The sequence below is a fragment of the Scyliorhinus torazame genome, chromosome 16, assembly GCF_047496885.1.
Source record: "Scyliorhinus torazame isolate Kashiwa2021f chromosome 16, sScyTor2.1, whole genome shotgun sequence".
Taxonomy (NCBI): Eukaryota; Metazoa; Chordata; class Chondrichthyes; order Carcharhiniformes; family Scyliorhinidae; genus Scyliorhinus; species Scyliorhinus torazame.
In genome coordinates this window covers 94,284,139-94,302,699 of record NC_092722.1, presented here as the reverse complement: position 1 = coordinate 94,302,699, position 18,561 = coordinate 94,284,139, and the positions used below count along the sequence as shown (strand labels likewise).

The 18,561-nt window shown below is 49.4% G+C and overlaps 1 long non-coding RNA gene across 1 annotated transcript; it reads right to left on the bottom strand.

The window, feature by feature from the left end:
• Positions 1 to 4,799: 4,799 nt before the first annotated feature.
• LOC140392391 (uncharacterized) lies at positions 4,800 to 8,141 on the bottom strand. Its single transcript, XR_011935326.1, has 3 exons — positions 7,982 to 8,141; positions 6,194 to 6,263; positions 4,800 to 5,448 (listed from the first exon to the last, which is right to left on the bottom strand). It is a non-coding gene; the product is annotated as an uncharacterized lncRNA (long non-coding RNA).
• Between the last annotated feature and the right edge of the window lie 10,420 nt (positions 8,142 to 18,561).

Here is an 18,561-nt window from a genome sequence, read left to right as displayed (position 1 = left end):
CCGTCACTTTGGGGCTGGTCAAGTCAAGTCCTAATAAAAATTCTGTGCCTTTCATGGGGCATCCGGTCATGAGAGTGTGTGGGGTGTATCCTGTGGATGTCGAAACTGTGTTACGCAAAAATTAGTGCAAAAGGGAGGACTGAATCCCAAGTTTTGCTGTTTTGTTGAATCATTTTCCTGAGGGTTGCCTTTAGGGTCCGATTCATTCGCTCCACGATACCACTTGACTGGGGGTGGTATGCGATGTGGAATTTTTGGGTAATGCCAAATATCGTGAGGACGTTCTTCATGACACGTCCCGTAAAATGGGAACCTTGGTCGGATTCAATGCTGCAGGGGAGTCCCCATCTCGTAAAGATGTGGTGGGTTAAAATCTTAGCTGTAGTCTTTGCTGTGTTTGTCCTAGATGGGAATGCTTCTACCCATTTCGTAAACGTGTCTGTAACAACTAACACGTACTTGTGACCATTCCTGCACGGGGCAATGGTCCTATAAAATCAATCTGGAGGTTAGTCCAGGGGCCATTAACGGGGCGGGTGTGGCTAAGCTGAGCTTTCTTCGCATATCTGTCCGGATTGTTTTCGGCATAGATAAGGCAATTTTCAACATAGTGCGTGACGTCTTCCTTTAAATTTGGCCACCAACAGAGCTGCCTGAGGTGAGCTGTAGTGGGGTCAATTCCCTGATGCCCATGACTATCATGGAACAAACAAATAAGCTGATTCCTGTCCTGTTCAGGAACTACATAAAGGGTGTCTTTTAGGACCACACCGTCATGTGTGGTCAGTGCATTTTTAAACCTATCGTATGGGGCTGGAAATTTTCCTTTTAAAATCTCCCTGAGATTACTATCTTGCTTCTGGGCCTGCACTAAACCTTCGATATTTGTCTGTGAGACCTGAACTGCATTCACTGGGGCGCTTTCGGGGGAGGTTCCAAAAATGTCCATGTCTGGAACCTGCTTTAGGCAGTGCGTCGGCTTTTACATTTCCAGGTGGGGAGGAACAGTGGTGACTTCGTACTTTAATAATTCCAAATATCCTGTCCTGTGCTTTGTCCAAAATGTGCCGGAGCAATGGGGCTGAAGGGAGGGGTTTTCCATCCGCGGAAACAAATCCTCTTGCTTTCCACAGGGGTAGGAATTCTGTGAGGCTGTTACAGACATAGAGGCTGTCCGAGTATATGTCTGCTGGGCTGGGGAAGGAATCTGGGTGATCTACAATGTATGCAATGGCTGCTAGTTCTGCCGCCTAAGTGTCCTGGCAGTTGTAACGAGATTTGTTCTAGGGCGCGTCCCTGCGTGTCCTCAACATAGATACCGCATCCTGTAATGCGCTTCCCGTTTAATATAGTGGAAGAACCATCCACATATATTCTCAAGGGTACGCACATGTCTGTGTGCTGGGGGCTCTGGGGTGAACTACCTATCTTTTTGGGGGGTATTTTCGCGATAAAGGGGCCTGTGTTGCGGTGCGGTGAGATGATTTCACATTCGTGGGGGGTGCCTGGGTACTGAAGGTTGTCGGCTAGGAAAGTGTGGGTCTTGGTCCTTTTAACAGTGATGTCCCGTCCCTGCAAAAGAAGGTTCCATCTGGCTGCTCTGATCTGGCTTATTGTACCGTCTAGTAAAAGTTGGGTGGGGGTGTGTTCTGTGAGGATTGTGATGGGGTTTAGTCCGGTGATATATGAAAAGTATTGAACTGCCCAGAAAACTGCGAACAGGTGCCTTTCAAAATCCCTGCTCCACAGGGTCTAAAACTCTGGAGGCGTAAGCCACGGGTCTAAACTGTTTGTGCTGTTCCTGGGGAAGCATGGCTGAAAGGGTACATTCTGTGCTAGCTATCTCTATAGCATAGGGGGAAAGCGGGTCTGGAACCTGTAGTGCGGGGGCTGCAATGAGTGAGTGCTTTAAAGCATCTACAGCATCCGTGTGCTGCGGAAGCCATTCCCAAGGGGCTCCTTTCTTTAGGAGTTCCGAGAGGGGTGCTGCTTTGGTGGCGAAACCGTCAATATGGTTTCGGCAATAGCCAACCAGTCCTAAAAACGACCGGAGGGTGGAAACATTCTGGGGAAGGGGCAATTTGACAATCGAGTCAATTCTTTTATGCTCGATCTCGCATTTACCATGCGTGATAATCGTTCCCAAATATATCACTTTGTTTTCCAAAATTTTGGCCGTCTTTACATCCATTTCGCTGTAGGAGTTCCAGAAGTTCGGACAGAAGCGCGATGTGCTCTGCCTTGGTGTCTGTCTGCAGTAATAGGTCGTCTACATACTGGACCAGCCAAAGAACAAAAGAACAAAGAAATGTACAGCACAGGAACAGGCCCTTCAGCCCTCCAAGCCCGTGCCGACCATGCTGCCCGACTAAACTACAATCTTCTACACTTCCTGGTCCCATCCTATTCATGTATTTGTCAAGATGCCCCTTAAATGTCACTATCGTCCCTGCTTCCACCACCTCCTCCGGTAGCGAGTTCCACGCACCCACTACCCTCTGCGTAAAAAACTTGCCTCGTACATCTACTCTAAACCTTGCCCCTCTCACCTTAAACCTATGCCCCCTAGTAATTGACCCCTCTACCCTGGGGAAAAGCCTCTGACTATCCACTCTGTCTGCGCCCCTCATAATTTTGTAGACCTCTATCAGGTCTCCCCTCAACCTTCTTTGTTCCAGTGAGAACAAACCGAGTTTATTCAACTGCTCCTCATAGCTAATGCCCTCCATACCAGGCAACATTCTGGTAAATCTCTTCTGCACCCTCTCTAAAGCCTCCACATCCTTCTGGTAGTGTGGCGACCAGAATTGAACACTATACTCCAAGTGTGGCCTAACTAAGGTTCTATACAGCTGCAACATGACTTGCCAATTCTTATACTCAATGCCCCGGCCAATGAAGGCAAGCATGCCGTATGCCTTCTTGACTACCTTCTCCACCTGTGTTGCCCCTTTCAATGACCTGTGGACCTGTACTCCTAGATCTCTTTGACTTTCAATACTCTTGGGGGTTCTACCATTCACTGTATATTCCCTACCTGCATTAGACCTTCCAAAATGCATTACCTCACATTTGTCCGGATTAAACTCCATCTGCCATCTCTCTGCCCAAGTCTCAAAACAATCTAAATCCTGCTGTATCCTCTGACAGTCCTCATCGCTATCCGCAATTCCACCAACCTTTGTGTCGTCTGCAAACTTACTAGTCAGACCAGTTACATTTTCCTCCAAATCATTTATGTATACTACAAAGAGCAAAGGTCCCAGCACTGATCCCTGTGGAACACCACTGGTCACAGCCCTCCAATTAGAAAAGTATCCTTCCATTGCTACTCTCTGCCTTCTATGACCTAGCCAGTTCTGTATCCACCTTGCCAGCTCACCCCTGATCCCGTGTGACTTCACCTTTTGTACTAGTCTACCATGAGGGACCTTGTCAAAGGCCTTACTGAAGTCCATATAGACAACATCCACTGCCCTACCTGCATCAATCATCTTAGTGACCTCCTCGAAAAACTCTATCAAGTTAGTGAGACACGACCTCCCCTTCACAAAACCATGCTGCCTCTCACTAATACGTCCATTTGCTTCCAAATGGGAGTAGATCCTGTCTCGAAGCATTCTCTCCAGTAATTTCCCTACCACTGAAGTAAGGCTCACCGGCCTGTAGTTCCCTGGATTATCCTTGCTACCCTTCTTAAACAGTGTAACAACATTGGCTATTCTCCAGTCCTCCGGGACATCCCCTGAAGACAGTGAGGATCCAAAGATTTCTGTCAAGGCCTCAGCAATTTCCTCTCCAGCCTCCTTCAGTATTCTGGGGTAGATCTCATCAGGCCCTGGGGACTTATCTACCTTAATATTTTTTAAAACACCCAACACCTCGTCTTTTTGGATCTCAATGTGACCCAGGCTATCTACACACCCTTCTCCAGACTCAACATCTACCAATTTCTTCTCTTTGGTGAATACTGATGCAAAGTATTCATTTAGTACCTCGCCCATTTAGAACATAGAACATAGAACATAGAACGATACAGCGCAGTACAGGCCCTTCGGCCCACGATGTTGCACCGAAACAAAAGCCATCTAACCTACACTATGCCATTATCATCGATATGTTTATCCAATAAACTTTTAAATGCCCTCAATGTTGGCGAGTTCACTACTGTAGCAGGTAGGGCATTCCACGGCTTTCTTTTTCTTCTGGCTCCACACATAGATTCCCTTGCCTATCCTTCAGTGGGCCAACCCTTTCCCTGGCTACCCTCTTGCTTTTTGTGTACGTGTAAAAAGCCTTGGGATTTTCCTTAACCCTATTTGCCAATGACTTTTCGTGACCCCTTCTAGCCCTCCTGACTCCTTGCTTAAGTTCCTTTCTACTTTCCTTATATTGAAAGGTTGAGGGAGCTCATAAGCAACCTGACAATGAGCCCGTAAACCACAATTTGACCTGCTCTCATTCTATTGGTCAATTTTATTCATGTCTCAGTATTTTAACTGATCCATTTTGTTCTTTATTTTTGCTCAGAAAGTTGTTTCATTTTTTCCATTCTGCAATATTTTATTGAAATTCATGTTTAATGTTGCGCCACACCTTTCCTTTCTGAAATTGGCTCATCGGTGCCTGGTGTGAGGAAAATTTGTAATGTGGGCCCTCACGTGAAGAGATTGCATAAACCTGAATTGCAACATTCACTTAACAACACTTGTTACTCTCCTGCTGGATCTCAAACTTTGACGAAGCGGATCAGCATCTCACATTGTCAAGATGCAGAAAAAACTCAAACACTGCCAATCTGGCAATAACGTTTCCATTTACTGTGTACATTAGAAAGTACAATAATCACATTCAAACTCTGAAAATTTAACATAGGAAAAACATAAGTGTAAACTTTGAAAGTGGGAGATTGCTACAACGTGGTAAAGAGGAATTTACAAGCTGCTGGTTGGCCTGAAAATTGAAGGTTTCACTGGGATTTCTACAGACAGAACTGCTTCATGTAATTTATCATCATTATTACATTCCCAATATTTGATACAATTATATTGTGGAATTTCATAGTTTGTGATGCTAGAGAGATTGTTACAATTTGTATTTTTATTCAGCTCACATTAATTTTCCCTAGAAAGTTGAATATTTATGACCGAATAAGTTCAAGATGTGAAAACAGTGAGAAATGAGGCTGTGTTTCCATTCTTCTAATCTCATTCAGGTTTTCCGTTTTGCTTTTTTGGGTTCTGGAAGGAAATGAGAGAGTCAAGAGGTGCCTCATCATCACCTGATACCCACTCACTTCTCATTCCGAATCCACCATCTCCAGATACCCCATCCTCTTCAGAATCTGCCAACTGGAACCATCTCTGCTTCGAACCCAACTCCGTTAATCCCAGCTCCTCTCCTGGAGGCAGGAGTGGGATTTCAGCTCGTCCAACTGCCTTCCTCAGTCTGAAAGATAACTTCAGATGTGACTGGCAATCACTCAATCCCCTCAATAACTCCCAGAAACAAACAATCACAGGTTAATGAGATCTTAACTTTTTAAATGATCAATGCCACTAGAACCCTGATTCAGATGATTGTCAAACAAACAGAAACAGTGGGCAGCAGGGTGGCACAGTGGTTTGCACTGCTGCCTCACAGTGCCGGAGACTTGGGTTCAATTCCAGCCTTGGGTGAAGTCTGTGCGGAGTCTGCACTTTCTCCCTGTGTCTGCATACGTTTCCACCGAGTGCTCTGGTTTCCTCCCACAGTCCAAAGATGTACAGGTTAGGTGGATTGGTCATGTTAATTGCCCCTTAGTGCCCAGGGATATGTAGGTTAGGTGAAGGGGATATAGGGATAGGGCAGGGGAGGGAGCTTGGGTCGGGTGCGCTTTCAGAGGGTGGCTGCAGACAATGCACCAATGAAAGGGATTCAATGAAACAGGAAGAGAATTCTCAATTGGCAATCAGCCTGAACTCTCCAATGTCGAATTCTGGGGTGAGCAGTGCAAATCCTTCATCCTACTGACTGGTTAAGCCAATTTTAACAAATCTGCCACAATAACTGAAAGACGTCCCAAACTACACCCAAAATCTCATCTCAAATTTACAGGATTTCCTTAAAAACTACCCAACTGACATTATCATGCAATTAATATTCCCATCTCCCCTACCCCGCCCCTCCCCACTGCAGGTTATTAGGGACTTACTGGCTTGGGTCTTCACTGGCTGGCTTTGCTGCGGATTTTGGGATGGTTCGCTCTCTTTGAACTGGAGCACCTACAGTCGTTGAGGAGGAAACAAGCAGGAAAAGGTAGTAAAGAGCTGTACAAAACAAACAGTGCTCACCTCCAAGCTAATGTCAGCCCAGGTTCATTGAGGTCCCAAAACATTCAATCCCTGGCCTCTATTTCAAGAATCACATTACAATCTGAAGCCAAAACAAGCTGTGTATATATGTTCTAGAGAAACTCCTACATTATCAACTCTGATGAAAGACTCACAGCAAGTGGACAATCTCTGCTGTAAGTAGAATATGCGGAACCAACAATCATGTTCAAATCTCTCCCCTACTTTATCTATTTTCCGAATAACTTGATATAAATTCAGGACCTTGGGCAGAATTCCAAAATTTACAGGTGACACATCACTTGGAAGTATTGTGAACTATGAGGAAAATTGTGTCAAAACTCAAATGCATAAATGGGCCAGGGAACTGGTGGACAGGTGGCAGATAAAGTTTAATGTGGAGAAATGTGAAGTGATCCATTTTGGTAGGAAGAACATGGAGAGACAATATAAAATAAGGGGTAGATTTCTCAGGGAGGTACAGGAGCAGAGGGACCTGCGTCAGTGTGTGCTTAGATCATTGAAGGTGTCAGGACAGGTGGAGAGAGCAGTTAATAAAGAGTTAATAAAGAGCTTTGACAAAGAGTCATGGACTCGAAACGTTAGCTCTTTTCTCTCCCTACAGATGCTGCCAGACTTGCTGAGATTTTCCAGCATTTTCTCTTTTGTTGCAGTTAATAAAGTATAGAGTATTCTGGGCTTTGTGAATTGGGCATGTAGCACAAGAACAAGGAGGCTATGCTGAACTTGTAAAAGAAACCAGTGAGACCTCAGCGAGCAGCACACTCGCGGAAAGATGTGAAGATATTGGAGAAAGTGGAGTAAAGATTCAGAAGGGTTCCAGGGCTGCAAATTCCAATTACATAGAAAGATTTGGGACTGTTTTCCTTGGAGAAGAGAAGGCTGAGAGATAGAGATGTCCAAAATCATGAGAGATCTGGACAGACTAGATTGAAACTGCTCCCATTGGTGGAAGGGTGGAGAACGAAAGGACTCAAAGTTAAGGGAATTGGCGAAAGGAGCATTGGGGACATGAGAACAAGCTTTTTCACACAACGAGTGGCTAGGATCCAGAATGAATACCGGAGACAGGGTCATTCGAGGCTTTCAAAAGGACCTGAACAGGGCCGAGCTGTTGGGAAAAGGCGGGGTGCAAGACTGGGTGGATTGTACTTGCAGGCGGCTGGCACAAACATGATGGGCCGAATAATCTTCGACGCTGTAACCATTTTATGATTTTGTGATTGGAGCTCAACCCAGCAGATTTGTGCAGCTGGACTGTCTGAGCGGCTCTCCCAGATGACAAACTTTGCAAAGTGGGCCAGTCCAGTGGCTGGTCCGGGAGAAGCTGCTCTCTTCTCGGAAGCTCAACCACTGATGGTGCAATTTCGATACGCGCGCAATGTCAATTTCACAACTGCCTTGCATCAATTTCAAGTTCCGGTCACAGCCCAGCTCGAATCTCTCACATTTGAGATATTTATTCTTTCTTCCAAACTGAAACATGGGCCATTGTCCAGAATCTGTAAGACGATTCTTTGAGAATTAATTTAGCAACAACAGAACTGAGAGCTAACTGTGAAAATTCATCACTGCTTTATCCTATTCCTGTATGAAATCCAGAGTCACACAAACAATTCAATTCTTACCCTGTCCAGAAAGAGTGAGGGACAGAATCAAACACAGGGACAGGATCCACAGGTTTCCACGGGCTGGTCTGCAGCTGATAGCCATTCTCTGGACTGAAGCACAGTGACCAGGACAATAGTGAATGAAGTCGCACTTCGCCGTCACCAGAGATATGAGAACTGGAGCTCTGGGTTCGAGTGTATAAAGTAACTCAAACCCAACCTCCCCTTGCGTCAGAACCACAAAGGAAATAAGACCACGCAATGGAAACAGTCAAACTGCGCTGCTTAGTATTCAACTCACCCTGAAATCTAGAAATAAACAATGTCAACCAAACAAAGCCCATTGCACAGAATTAAAAAACAAGATTTTCCCTCTCACATTATGACAACAGATGAGCTGCAACGTTAATGAGGGCAGCTCCGAGCGGGAAGAGGAAATGAAGCTGTTATTGGAATTGGAGTTTCCTACATCATCAGCATCATTGTTCTAAGCAATGGGGCTTGTCTCTAAATCCTGGTCAACAGTACAAGGCTGAGACAACAGCACTACGTGGAATTCCAAAGTTTCAAAGAAGTAGGGTGCTCTTTCCAAGGGCCGGTGCAGACTCGATGGGCCAAATGGCCCCCTTCTGCCCTGGAAATTCTATGATTGTATGAACACTCGGTTTAATTACTATCAGAGGTGAGACTGTTCGATCCAGATTCTTACACACTGACATGCGGCAATTCGGTGGTAGGTGCTGTACGGGGTGTGGGGGTAACACGTCCAGAGAACTGGGCTCAATGCCCTCGTATGTTGGTTAGCAAGTGCTGCTGGGGAGAGTTTCAACTAGTTCAGCAGGAACAGTGCCACTGGTAAAGCACCAGCGGGAGATGCAATCTGCAGAGGGACAAACAACATTTAGAATCAAAAATAGGTAGAAATCGAGGAAATGCAAGACAGTCTAAGCTGATTTCAGATACGTTTGTGTAAATGCCCAGAGTAGGTAAATAAAATTGCTCTGGAGGTACCAGAAAGTACATGTACAATAATACACAGGCAATAATGGTAACCTGACTCAATCTAGGGCAGGTATGAGTGCTTAATATTCCTGGCTGCAAAAGAACATAGAACATACAGTGCAGAAGAAGGCCATTCGGCCCATCGAGTCTGCAGCGACCCACGTAAGCCCTCACTTCCACCCTATCCCCGTAACCCAATAACCCCTCCTAACCTCTTTCATCACTAAGGGCAATTTATCATGGCCAATCCACCTAACCTGCACGTCTTTGGACTGTGGGAGGAAACCGAAGCACCCAGAGGAAACCCACGCAGACACGGTGAGAACGTGCAGACTCCGCATAGACTGTGACCCAGCGGGGAATCGAACCTGGGACCCTGGCGCTGCGAAGCCACAGTGCTATCCATTTGTGCTACCTCAGCCATTCCCATCTGAGAATCTCATCAAGGTCAGCCTGGTACTGGGTGGCATCCCCCGGCGAGGCAGACATTCTGTCGAGATGGCTGTCACTGACTGCGCAATGCCTTAGACACCTTCACTCATGGTGCCCACGGCATGCATTAGGCTCTCCACTTTAGGCGTTTGCCACCCTAGCAGTGTTAGCCTCAGTGCCACAAATTGCTGGCGACATCTCCTGTGCCCGAAGTCTGGGACTCCTCCAATCGGCCATGGACCTACTGGAGTGTCACTAACATCTCCCTCTGAATGCCCTGGCTGCTCCCTATCATCTCCATCAGCTCTGGGTAACCCTGTTCCAGAGGCTCAACATCAGGCTGGGGCCCAGCTGGGACCTGGGATCCAGCAGACCTCCAACTGCTGTCTCGCCTGGGGGTTCCTGCCTCCACCTGATGTACATCAGCAACAGTGTGGTACTCACCAGATTGTGTCCCAGAAGCCTCACCACTAACATTTCCTACCGAGGTGTGTGTAACTGCGCTGGTGGAGGATGGGGCTGACAGCTGTGATGCCTCGATCAGGTCTTCTTTGCAGCTCTCCTCCAAGGTATTCTCTTGGGAGGCTGGAGAGGGGGCCACCCAGAATGGGACAGTGTCATCGGCTGGAGGCTGTGCGGCGGAATGGACATTGAGAGGGATGGGTCAGTCAGTAAGGCAATAACAACTCCTGTTTGACAGGTCCCCCGGGTAGGGCCCGGTTGTTCCTCACCTCTGCGGCGTCTGCTAGCCTCTGGTGACCGCCCTGTCCTCAGCCACCTCAGTCACCTCCAATGCCCCCTCCTTGAAGGAGGTGAGGATTCTTAAGTCTGACACCCCAATGTCAGTCTGAGCCCTCTCCTGGCGATTGTGCGACACCTTTTCCAGAGGAGACACAGAGAGGGCATCGTGAGCCACACGCACGGTTCACAGTGGTGAGGGGGGGGGGGGGGGGAGATGTGAAGGAGGGGTTGGGAAGTTGAAGGGAGAGGGGAAATGTAGGGAGGGTTTGGGGTCACATGGAGAGTTGGTGGGGTGGATGCTTGCTTGGGGGCCTCCTGGCCTCCACTGCCTTCTAGCAGCCTTCCCAGGTCTGCATCCCCAAATCCTGGAGCCGATCTCCTGGGCATCATTAGAACATAGAACATAGAACAATACAGCGCAGTACAGGCCCTTCGGCCCACGATGTTGCACCGAAACAAAAGCCATCTAACCTACACTATACCATTATCATTCATATGTTTATCCAATGAACTTGTAAATGCCCTCAATGTTGGCGAGTTCACTACTGTAGCAGGTAGGGCATTCCACGGCCTCACTACTCTTTGCGTAAAGAACCTACCTCTGACCTCTGTCCTATATCTATTACCCCTCAGTTTAAAGTTATGTCCCCTCGTGCCAGCAAGGCTCTCACTGTCCACCCTATCCAACCCCCTAATCATTTTGTATGCCTCTATTAAGTCTCCTCTTCACCTTCTTCTCTCCAACGAAAACAACCTCGAGTCCATCAGCCTTTCCTCATAAGATTTTCCCTCCATACCAGGCAACATCCTGGTAAATCTCCTCTGCACCCGCTCCAAAACCTCCACGTCCTTCCTATAATGCGGTGACCAGAACTGTACGCAATACTCCAAATGCGGCCGAATGAGTTCTGTACAGCTGCAACATGACCTCCTGACTCCGGATCTCAATCCCTCTACCAATAAAGGCCAACACTCCATAGGCCTTCTTCACCACCCTATCAACCTGGTTGGCAACTTTCAGGGATCTATGTACATGGACACCTAGATCCCTCTGCTCATCCACACTTTCAAGAACATTTCCATTAGCCAAATATTCCACATTCCTGTTATTCCTTCCAAAGTGAATCACCTCACACTTCTCTACATTAAACTCCATTTGCCACCTCTCAGCCCAGCTCTGCAGCTTATCGATATCCCTCTGTAACCTGCTACTTCCTTCCACACTATCGACAACACCACCGACTTTAGTATCGTCTGCAAATTTACTCACCCACCCTTCTGCGCCTTCCTCTAGGTCATTGATAAAAATGACAAACAGCAACGGCCCCAGAACAGATCCTTGTGGTACTCCACTTGTGACTGAACATTTCCCATCAACCACCACCCTCTGCCTTCTTTCAGCTAGCCAATTTCTGATCCACATCTCTAAATCACCCTCAATCCCCAGCCTCCGTATTTTCTGCAATAGCCTACCGTGGGGAACCTTATCAAACGCTTTGCTGAAATCCATATACACCACATCAACTGCTCTACCCTCGTCTACCTGTTCAGTCACCTTCTCAAAGAACTCGATAAGGTTTGTGAGGCATGACCTACCCTTCACAAAGCCATGCTGACTATCCCTGATCATATTATTCCTATCTAGATGATTATAAATCTTGTCTCTTATAATCCCCTCCAAGACTTTACCCACTACAGGCATGAGGCTCACCGGTCTATAGTTGCCGGGGTTGTCTCTGCTCCCCTTTTTGAACAAAGGGACCACATTTGCTATCCTCCAGTCCTCTGGCACTATTCCTGTAGCCAATGATGACATAAAAATCAAAGCCAATGGTCCAGCAATCTCTTCCCTGGCCTCCCAGAGAATCCTAGGATAAACCCCATCAGGTCCCGGGGACTTATCTATTTTCAGCCTGTCCAGAATTGCCAACACCTCTTCCCTACGTACCTCAATGCCATCTAATCTATTTACCTGGAGCTCAGCATTCTCCTCCACAACATTATCTTTTTCCTGAGTGAATACTGACGAAAAATATTCATTTAGTATCTCGCCTATCTCTTCAGACTCTACACACAACTTCCCATCCCTGTCCTTGACTGGTCCTACTCTTTCCCTAGTCATTCGCTTATTCCTGACATACCGAAAGAAAGCTTTTGGGTTTTCCTTGATCCTTCCTGCCAAATACTTCTCATGTCCCCTCCTTGCTCGTCTTAGCTCTCTCTTTAGATCCTTCCTCGCTACCTTGTAACTATCCATCGCCCCAACTGAAACTTCACACCTCATCTTCACATAGGCCTCCTTCTTCCTCTTAACAAGAGATTCCACTTCTTTGGTAAACCATGGTTCCCTCGCTCGGCACCTTCCTCCCTGCCTGACCGGTACATACTTATCAAGAACACGCAGTAGCTGATCCTTGAACAAGCTCCACTTATCCAGTGTGTCCAACACTTGCAGCCTACTTCTCCACCTTATCCCCCCCAAGTCACGTCTAATGGCATCATAATTTCCCTTCCACCAGCTATAACTCTTGCCCTGTGGTGTATACTTATCCCTTTCCATCCTTAACGTAAACGTCACCGAATTGTGATCACTGTCCCCAAAGTGCTCACCTACCTCCAAATCCAACACCTGGCCTGGTTCATTACCCAAAACCAAATCCAATGTGGCCTCGCCTCTTGTTGGCCTTTCAACAAACTGTGTCAGGAAACCCTCCTGCACACACTGTACAAAATATTTGTGCCCCGCAGGTTCAGATGTAGACCATCCTGTCTGTAGAGGTTCCACCTTCCCCAGAAAGAGCCCCAGTTATCCAGAAATCTGAATCCCTCCCGCCTGCACCATCCCTGTAGCCACGTGTTTAATTGCTCTCTCTCCCTATTCCTCATCTCACTATCACGTGGCACGGGCAACAACCCAGAGATAACAACTCTGTTTGTTCTAGTTCTGAGCTTCCATCCTAGCTCCCTGAAAGCCTGCCTGACATCCTTATCCCCTTTCCTACCTATGTCGTTAGTGCCAATGTGGACCACGACTTGGGGCTGCTCCCCCTCCCCCTTAAGGACCCGGAAAACACGATCCGAGACATCACGTACCCTTGCACCTGGGAGGCAACATACCAAACGTGAGTCTCTCACGCTCCCACAAAATCTCCTATCTGTGCCCCTGACTATCGAGTCCCCAATTACTAATGCTCTGCTCCTCTCCCCCCTTCCCTTCTGAGCAACAGGGACAGACTCCGTGCCAGAGGCCCGTACCCCATGGCTTACCCCTGGTAAGTCGTCCCCCCCACAAGTATCCAAAGCGGTATACTTGTTTCTCAGGGGAACGACCGCAGGGGATCCCTGCACTGACTGTTTTTTCCCAGTCCCTCTTACAGTTACCCATCTATCTCCAATCTTTGGTGTAACTAATTCCCTGAAGCTGCTATCTATGACCCCCTCTGCCTCCCGAATGATCTGAAGTTCTTCCAACTCCATAAGGGCAGCACGGTAGCATTGTGGATAGCACAATTGCTTCACAGCTCCAGGGTCCCAGGTTCGATTCCCGGCTTGGGTCACTGTCTGTGCGGAGTCTGCACGTTCTCCCCGTGTGTGCGTGGGTTTCCTCCGGGTGCTCCGGTTTCCTCCCATAGTCCAAAGATGTGCAGGTTAGGTGGATTGGCCATGATAAATTGCCCTTAGTGTCCAAAATTGCCCTTAGTGTTGGGTGGGGTTACCGGGTTATGGGGATAGGGTGGAGGTGTTGACCTTGGGTAGGGTGCTCTTTCCAAGAGCCAGTGCAGACTCGATGGGCTGAATGGCCTCCTTCTGCACTGTAAATTCTATGTTCTATGTTCCAGCTCCAGTTCCCTAACTCGGTCTTGGAGGAGCTGGAGATGGCAGCACTTCCTGCAGGTAAAATCAGCAGGGACACTAACCTCACCTCAAACATCCTGCAGGAGGAACATTGCACTCCCTTCCCTGCCATCCCTCTAACTTTCTACCAAGATCTGGCTAACAACTGAATTAAATTTTTTATATAAAAAAAAATATTAATAACAATAATAAAATATGGTACTTACCTCACACCAATGGGTTTTATTATTAGGTTAGAGGAGGAGGGCGGGTGGGAGACACTACACGTGTAGTGTTTCGGGTTTCCTCTCCACCAGAATTTATTGGTGAGGGTCTTCCCAGAAGTCCGCGGTCAACTTCCTGTTCCCACCTTAAACACTAAAATGTAAAAAAAAAAAAAAAATTTAAAGGAGAGACTTACCTCCCAGAAATCACTTATGCACTACCCCCGCTGAAATGGACTAGCCTGCTCCGCTCCTGCTGAAATCGACTTGGCCTGCATTGTTGCGAGCTTGGCTGCTAAAGTGCTGGCGAGCGTGGTGCTGGCGAATTGGCTGACGAGCCTTCAATTGCGGTGAGAAGCCTGTGGGGCCTTGTTAAGTGGACCAATTCACATTGAAAAACATTGCCGGCCTCGCTGGCCCTGGTGCAGGGATGCTCACGGCAGTTCCGCATTTAGAAATCTTTCCGGAGAATCGCGCCCTAAGTGCCTACACCTGGACTGAATGGCCACGCTGGCCCTGGGGCAATTCAGAATGTGCTCATGGACCAGCACTGCGCCACATGGAATTAGTGCAATTTCAACGGACGCCGGCGTCGGATTGGCTGCGGTCGGGATTGGCACAGGAGAAACTGACAAGCTGGAGCAGCTATCAGCACTCCGCTCACCACACCCTCTCATTTCAGCCAAGAAGATGCCACCCTGGAGAGCAGCCCCAAGGTTCACAGATGCAGAGCTAGTGATACTGCTGGATGCCCCAAGGTGGGAAGGAGGCTGCCACCCGCCGACATCAACCAGGCCTGGGCACAGGTGGCAAAGGCTGTGAGTGCCATGGGCCCCATCGTGAGGACCAGGCAGCAGTGCCACAAAAAGCTGCATTGCCTCACCATGGCGGCCAGGATGAGTCACCATCTCCATACCCTGGCATCAACCCCGCCCCACCCCGTCCCCGCACTCCACACCCCTCTCCCCCACCTGCCTCATGTGGCCTCCACCAGGCGGACTGGTAGGCTGTGCTGGGCAGCACAGTGGCGCAGTGGTTAGCATTGCTGTCTCATGGCACTGAGGACCTCGGTTTCATCCCAATCCCGGATTACTGTCCGTGTGGGGTTTGCACATTTTCCCATTGTCTGCATGTGTCACACCCCGACAATCCAAAGATGTGCAGGGTAGGTCACAGTAAATTGCCCTTTAATTGGAAAAAAAAAGTTGGGTACTCTAAATTGCAAAAAAGGATGGGCAACCTCCAACCAAGGCCAGCATGGTGAGTCACCACCTCTGCGCATCTGGCATTGCCCCCATTCCACACCCCTGTAACCCATCACCCCCCCCACCCTGCCTGTATTGCCTGCCATTGCCGGATGCCCTGCACACACAGGGGACTCCCTGGGCTGCCCGCTTCCGAGTGCATTATCTGTCCCAACTGCCCACAATCACCGGGAGTGGGAAGAGACCTGCAGCCCCTTACCGTCGCAGAGCAGAGGGCGTTGGACCAGGTTGGTCGAGTGGGAGAGTGGGCAGTCGCAGAGGCGGAGGATGGCATTGGACAACCAAGTGAGCCCCAATGCTTTGCGATGTCCCTCCCTATGGCACATGAGTGACCCTCCCCCCCACACCATGCCTATCCGCGATCTCGCCACGCATCTTGTATCATGTTTTTCATCCGGGACCTTGTTTTGCAGGGTCACCACCAGACGATGCAGGACCATCCGGGGCCCCCTGCCGCAACTCTGCAATACACCGGAGCACGTGTCCAGTGATGGCATCAACTTCTCCTCACTGCTGTCACCGACACCCTCTACCATCTACCTCTACCTCGGTTGGGCATTTTATTCAAGAGGCTCCTGGGACACTATCTGGTTCACACCACACACATACTGTAGTACATCAGGTGGAGGTAGGAACCCCCGAAGGCGCAGATGGTTGGACCGCGGCCCGACCCCCAGGGACTAGCTGTCATCCAGACAGGCCTTGCACTGATGGAAAGGGTGATCCCATCAATGCTGCAAATGCAATGCAGAGCCAGGGACTACATGATGCGGTGTCAGCAACTATCCAGCACTGCAGATGCAGTTGGAGGAGTTGAACTTCCTTCAGGATCAGGAGGTGCGACCATGAGTGCCACCTAGGCCAACACCGCACGGGTGGCATCCGCGATATCGGCCATGGGTGAGAGACCTCAGTTCTGGGGCACGCTGCGTGGGAGGTGGCTGAGGCACAGGATGGGGTGCCATGTTACAGGCAGCCATGTACAAGGCCCACGTGGACAGAACAGGGTGCACCATGTCACCTGTGACACCTGGAAGACTGCTGGGCTCCACTCCAAAGGACGGCTGCCAAAGGGGACCCACAATACAGGGCGAGTTACACAGCAGGCCGCCTCCATGGCTGATGTTCCACCTGGGGGACCATCCAGAATGAGTGTTAGGACACGTAAGGTCAGAAAGACAGACACCAGTTAAGTTGGCATGGTTGCAGCATACAGGATAGCGTTAAGAGCTTGGCGTAATTATTGTAAATCATAATAAATAGTCAGAAATAAACACATATTCACCAACTCTGCTAACTGCTGCAGGGAGTGGGGAATGGCTGGGCTGGGTGCAGAGGGTGTGTCATGTGTTGGAGGATGGCATGGGCCAGGGTCTTCAGGCCCCTAGGGCAGTTGGGGTACCCCCTGTGGCTGCCCATGGAGGTGGCAGAGGCCTGAGCCAGAAATACGGGGTGCCTGTGGCATGGCCCACCCAGTGAGTGACCCTTCACCATTCGCCACCACGACCCCAACCAGAAGGACTTGTGGGCCTGTGTGATGGAATGCCTGGCATAAATGCAGGGATCACCCGGGTGGACAGTGGTATGTGACACCGGGGCAGGAGTCAGATGTTGCCAGATGTGGAGCACCAGAGCTCATCGTGAAGCGGGTTGGCATCGTCCTCTGCCCCATGGATCCGACCCACTGATGCTGCCGGCCCAGGGCAAACACCCTGGGGTGAAGCTGGTCGGGAGCTTAGAATGGGGTGGAGGTGCTGGGGTGGGGAGGATGGAATGCAGGAAGGTGGAGGGGTGTCTTCTTTCGGAGGTGGCAGCCATTTATCGACTTCTTCGGGGAAAAATAAACTATTGTCAGATACAATGGGGGGGGTGGGGTAGAGCTCAGTTTAGCTTAGACGGGAACAGCGAGAAGAGATTGTGGGACTTGGGGAGTGTGTGTATTGGTCAAGTTGGCGGGGTATGGTTGTTGGTTGGGGGGGCGTTACGCACTGAATTATGTTTACATTTGTATTTGTATCTTTTATTATAGAAAACCATAAATGCCTTAATAAAATGTTTGTAAATAAAAAGAAGGTGGAGGGGTGTCGGAGGATGAGAGGGGGAGATTGTGGGGGAGAGACAAGTTGGTTGAACCTAGCAACGAACCTGGAGATGATCAGGTTGTCCTCTGCACGACTGCCCCGGCACACATGTTGTGCGGCCTCCCGTGCCTGGCCGAGCCCATCCTGGCCCTCCTCTGCATCCTCCTTATCACACAAGGTATGGCTTTCCTCCACCTCCCCTCCAGACTGGTCCCCCTCTGCAGTGCAATATTGTGGAGGATGCAGCAGGCCACCGCGATATGGGAGATCCTCCTAGTGCTGTACTAGAGGGTCCCTCCAGAGCAGTCCAGGCACCTGAGCTGCACCTTCAGGATAGCGCTGCACCACTCGATGGCGCCCCTGGTCGCTGCATGGGCTTCATTATAGCAGGTCTCCGCATCGGTCTCAGGCTTCTGGATAGGATCATCAGCCCCGACCGCAGCAGATAACCCCTGTCGCCCAGCCTCCAACCTCTCACCCAGAGGCGCGCCTCAAAGGTGTCGGGCACTGTTGAGTGTGCCAGGATGAAGGCATCATGCACACTGCCTGGATATCGAACACAGATGTGCACGGTACGCATCTGGTAGCCACACACCAACTTCACATTGAGGGAGTGCAATCCCTTCTGATTGATGCGTCGGTGGCCGAAGGACCTGGGGCATGCCGGCAATGATTGAGAATCCCTCTGCCCGGGCATCCTGATGGGCTCGGCCCATATTCAGGTTGATGTATTGCAACACCTGAGCATTTAGGGCATCCATTACAGTGCAGATGCACCTGTGCACTGAGATCTGGGAGATCCTCGACAGATCACCACTCGGCACCTGGAAGGACCTTTGGCATAAAGTTCAGGGCGGCCACCACCTTGACAGCCACCGGAAACAGGTATCCTCCCCCATACCCCTGTAGCTCTAGATATGTCATGACCTGACACATACGTCTCACAGTCTTTCTGCACAGTCCCAGTCGTCAGCGATACGCCCGGTCCGGCAGATCCTCGTACGGTAGGTGCTGCAGGT